This window comes from Cylas formicarius, unplaced genomic scaffold (genome assembly GCF_029955315.1).
Source record: "Cylas formicarius isolate icCylForm1 unplaced genomic scaffold, icCylForm1.1 PGA_scaffold_7__23_contigs__length_41026272, whole genome shotgun sequence".
Taxonomy (NCBI): Eukaryota; Metazoa; Arthropoda; class Insecta; order Coleoptera; family Brentidae; genus Cylas; species Cylas formicarius.
In genome coordinates, this window is record NW_026844352.1 from 36,789,595 (window position 1) to 36,794,918 (window position 5,324).

At 32.9% G+C, this 5,324-nt stretch overlaps 1 long non-coding RNA gene across 1 annotated transcript; it reads left to right on the forward strand.

Annotated features, from left to right (window-relative positions):
- The first annotated feature begins 400 nt into the window (after window positions 1-400).
- LOC132705595 (uncharacterized) lies at window positions 401-3,925 on the forward strand. The gene is made up of 4 exons (XR_009619469.1): window positions 401-748; window positions 900-1,039; window positions 3,549-3,738; window positions 3,792-3,925. It is a non-coding gene; the product is annotated as an uncharacterized LOC132705595 (long non-coding RNA).
- The last annotated feature ends 1,399 nt before the right edge of the window (window positions 3,926-5,324 follow it).

Genomic DNA, 5,324 nt, shown 5'->3' on the forward strand with positions numbered 1-5,324 from the left:
ATATTTTTTATGTTAATTTAATTATATACGTGCATTGCAAATTTCACTGTGTTATATACAAGATTACAAAAAATGAAAGGGGTTTCCATCATTTACTCGGACACTGAGCTTAAGACAGTTCAATCCTAATTATATGAACATATGGTTTCTAATACATAACTTCACTCAGATATCTTAAAAAGGAATATGTAATATATTTTGAGGTGAATATAGTACAGTGTGTTGTATATTTAAAACCAAATGTTTAACTTCCTTAACGCGATAATGCATTAATAAGGCGCTGCCACCATTTTGTGGACAATACACATAGCTGACAAAAGTTTCGGAGAGCAGTAATGATAGATTTAACAATTTATTTCCTAGTTTGATTTAACTATAAGCCGCGAATTAAATACAAATTATATAAAGAGTGGATTTAGATAGAGTCGAGGATTAGAATTATTTATAAATAAATAATTACTAATATTCCTTGTACCGGGTGGTCAATTAAGGACAGTAATTGCCGTAAAAACTTGGGGTGAAAAAACTTATATCTAAAGCTGCAGCGGAGAAAATTCTGGATATTATTTTTAAGTTTCTGGAATGACCGCTAGTGGGCGTAATCGCATTTTTTAATTTTAAATCCCAATTTAGGCGAGGTTGCACAACGTCCTCTAGCGGTGATATAAGTAATCGGAATCAATCCACTCAGGAAAACGTCGGTCGCCTAAGAAGAGCCCTTTTCAACGATTCTAAGTTCCCTTAAGAGGTAGGGCAAAAACTCTTTTACGAGTAAGTGTTGAGCTTAACACAACCTTAAAAGTCTTTACAACAATTTCGCTTTTCGAGATATGGCCGAATGCCCTTTTTAACTGGGCGTAAGGTATATTAGTTACTTTTTATTTGTGTTTCTGTGTTAGAGGTCTCAACCGCAGTAAACAACGACGTATGAAACTTGTTCGGAGGGGGACAGATGACGTCCCACTCGCGCAAGACTGGCGGAGATAAATCGTCTATGGAACTATCATCTAGGGTTTACCGTCCTTGGATGTCAACAAAGGTTAGAAAACCAGTCAAAATCGTTTTGTGGTTGACAGCGCCACAATCTCAATTTATTTTTAACTTTATTAAGGAGATAATATAATATACGACCGCCGACCCAATCGTTCTTCAGTAACACTGGTCTGCTTTTACGTTTAACACTGTTATCAATATTTTTATCACCACACGTAGCTACGTGTCGCTTCTGCGTTTCTCAATCGTCGATACAATAATAATTAACCCGCGATGTCTTTTATATAATGGATTTACGACGGACTAGACCCGCGGGGGGTAACGGCGGTAATTATTATTTTATTTTCTTATATAGTTCGCGTAGTGTTTAATACGCTGTAACACGCAACTGCCGTTTTAGCGCTCATTTTTAGCTATAATAAATTGCCCCGCACGAAATCGTTTTGCAAAACACAAAATATAAATTACATTAATAAATTAAGTTAAATTAAAATGCAATTAATTATTTTATTTTAATTAAAACAATTAATAATTCCTGAAATATACTTAAAAAAACATTTTAGCCACCGGTTGCATTTTGACGTTTGTAATGTAAGAACTGCTTTGCAAAAATATAACTCAAAAACTAATGGTCTTAGAAAAAGTATCGTAGAGTATTCGCCCCAAACCAAATTTTTAACCAAAGTGTCCTTCAGCAAATTCTCTACGATTGTGTGCAATTAATCGGTTCCTTAGAAAAAACTGTATTTTTTGCGCTAGTACAAAAAATACTATAGTGAATAGTGCAGAAAGTAGTTTCCATTCTCCGCTAGTGCAGAGAGTAATTTCAATTCATTTCATTGATTGATTTCCGTAGTTATTTCGGGCTATTAATTTAAAATTATCAAACTGGAGATTAAAATTTCGTTTTATTGAAAAATGTCGATTCTGCCGAAAAAACAATCAAGTTAACAAAAAAAGCAGAGACAGTGTTAGCGATAATTTGTTTCAAAATCCATTTAGACAGTGTATTTATAACGTTAGTTTGGAGTTACAGGCGCTACGCTATAGAGTTCTTGGCTCCAAACTTTTCTGGATAAGGATATTTTTATTTTTTTTGAGGGAAATAATATTTTGTAAACAATTTGCCATAAAAAAACTGACTCTGACTGACTGATGGATGAATAAATTATTTGAATTAATTTAACTGCATGCATGCAAAATTTTGTAAATTATTTTCTACTTAAATATTATCAACCGTAAGTTTTATTACTTTTTTCTTATTACTGAATTTCATTTAAATTAATGATACCCTAAGGTTAAAAATGCTTTTTTTTCTGACGGAAAGTTTCGGGTCCATGTTTATTAACCAAATTACCGTTACTTTTTTATATTTTATTCGCCTTAGAGAAAATTTCTTGAAACACTAGATTCGCAGAAAAATTTTTCATGTGCCAAAATAAATAAAAAAAATGATTAACCAACCCAAGCAGGGTTGCGTCTTACTGTCTGCTTTGCAGTGTACAATAATAATAATAATAATAATAATAATAATAATAATAATAATAATAATAATAATAATAATAAATTAATTACTTAGAGTTATGGTACATAAATGCAAAATAGAAATCTTAAATATAAACTAATTATAAATCTTAAAAATAAAGTAAGAGCTAACTACACAAATCAAAATTGGACAATACATAACATCTTAAAAGTCTTTTAAATTTATTAGTAGTATCACCCTTGTTAATATTATGTGGTCAATTGTTAAAATGGTTTAGCACAAAATTACCACAATTCCTTGTATAGTAAGAATCAATATCTCCGAAATAGGTAACTTGTTCACAAACATACGCAGGAACACACTGCTGTTTAATTGTAAAAATAAATACATATACATTAAATATTACTTTTTGTTTTACAGACAAGAAATTAAGTACACTCAACATGCTTTGAGTTGACGTATATCTGTTACATTGTATATATAGTATATTTATAGTAAATTATAGAACACCATTCTTAATGGGGAGCAGCTAGGCTGTTATGCAATAAAACTTTGGTATTTAATGACAAATTTTTCGATATTCTAGATATAGAATGAATATTTTTAGAAAATTTATTCATTATATAATCGGCAATTTTGAGCGAAATATAACTTTACGTAAAATTTTTTGTGGTCTATATCAAAATTTAATTCATTCAATTATGTCATTTACCAAAAATAGAAAATTTACAATATCGCTTATATATATAAGAAACAACAAATGTCCCAAAATAGTATCCTGAAGGACACGATGTTCCACGGTTATGGAAATACAATCTTTATATTTCGTTTTTTATACCCTATCTATTGAATACGAACAAAGCCATTTATAATCTGTTAATAAAAATAAATAACAACTAAAAGTTCAGATTTTTACGGTATTGTCGAAACAATTGTCTTGTAAAAATATATAATTTCGTGAAAACCTGAACTTTTAGTTCTTATTTATTTTGATAAATGGATTTTCATCAAATGAAAACCACCTCTGTTCTCTTAATACCCATTTCATACAATTTTCTTAACATTCTAGTTCTACAGACAGTAGCAACGACACATTCACATGAATGTTTGGAGCTAAAGCCCGATAGGTTAGGAACTGAAGTATTGGTTACGTCACAATAACTTTGCAGCTGCTGTGATTGGTGGTGGGAACTTTCTGTAGAGGGATCATCATGTCTTCCATGCTTCCCGAAAAATTCCACTGGCAGGCAGTCTTTGAGGTATTACGCTCATCACCGGTCACAATTTTTAATTGTTTAATTATTTTTTTCAGGTCTTGCATAGTTATGGGATTCAACCGATTTATTTCTCCATAAGTTGAAATATTATCAGTGATATCATTTACAGCCTGGGGACTCCGGAATGTCACTTAACATATTTTTAACGCTATCTATAAAATTCATGAGTTTTTAAATTCTTCCACATTTCTTTGGAGTTTGTTTTATTTCTATCAATATCTTTAAGATATCTGTCTTGTTCTAAGTTGATGCAGTTTACAAGTACTGCTCTTTTATACAAACCCATCATTTCTTTTAACACAGAGGATAGTCACTTTTTTTTGAAATTTATGTTACGGTAACAAAAAATTATCAATTAAAGCTTGGCTATCGCACAACCACATTCATTGGTGGCAGGTTTGGGGAACGTAACAAATTGCTTTAGAAAATATCATTTAAGTCTGGCATTAGAGGATTAAATTAACCAATTTATTTTATTTAATCATCAATTGCCATTATTTTCCGCTTTCTTAAAACTATTCTGACTTCGTTTGTTTCGACTGTGGGTGGAGGCGCTCCCGCCCCACTCTATTTAAAATAACGCGCCTGCAAAACCGCAGGAATAACATTTGCGAGCACTTAGTATAGTTTATTGGTCGCGAGACACTTTGTATGCGACGCAACGCCCAAGCACTCTCGACAAATGAACAATACCGTTAGCAGGAGACTCCGCCCGCCGTTGTCTGCGAACTCTATTGTTCCTGCCGGGCTTGCGCCCTGTCAGACAATGCATTTTCAGTTGTTATTGTCTGAAAGCGTCCCAATCCGGCGCGGTTCAGGGCGGTCCCGTTTAACCCACCATTGTCCAATTGAACAACAACGCGGCTATCGCTTTCCCGCGGGAAATGCGCCGCCGTCACAGGATCCGCGGCTATTATTTCCTGCTACGCTGTTGTTTTGTGCGGCGGTTGGGTTTTTCGGTCTCGCCGCGGCCAACAGACTGAAAAGGGGTTCCAAGTTAAGTCAGCAGGAACCCCAAAAACGAAATATTATATACGTTACAAAAGTAACAGCAAGAAAATCAGACATTCAATTTAAATTTGGTGCTTCAAATTCCATTTTTTCTCATTCATTGTATTACTATATAAGTCTATAGGTCTTTTAAAATACATCTTCATATTTACCAATAGAAAAGATTGTATAAACAGTTGAAATATTAGATTCACAGAAGGGAAATTCCTATAAAATTGGTATTAATATAAGTAATCATTTAACGTGCCTTAAATGAAGTATAAAGAAGCCATATGCTAAAAATAGTTTCACTTTCGCTGCGCTGCACTTTATTAGTGTGTGTGTTCAATTTTGTTTAGCATTCCGCACAAAATTTGAAAGGATGTCAGCGAAAAAATATTCAAGCTTGTACTATACGCATCCACTTTTTTTCAATTGGACAACTCAAAAAATTGAGTGCGGTCTTTGGATTATGTTTGTGGAAGTTTTCGTGCAACATCTCCGAAGCCCATTTTTTGTAATTTATGAAGCATTATATCAATGTCGACTGTGTCGAATACTTTTTGCAAATCGATGAA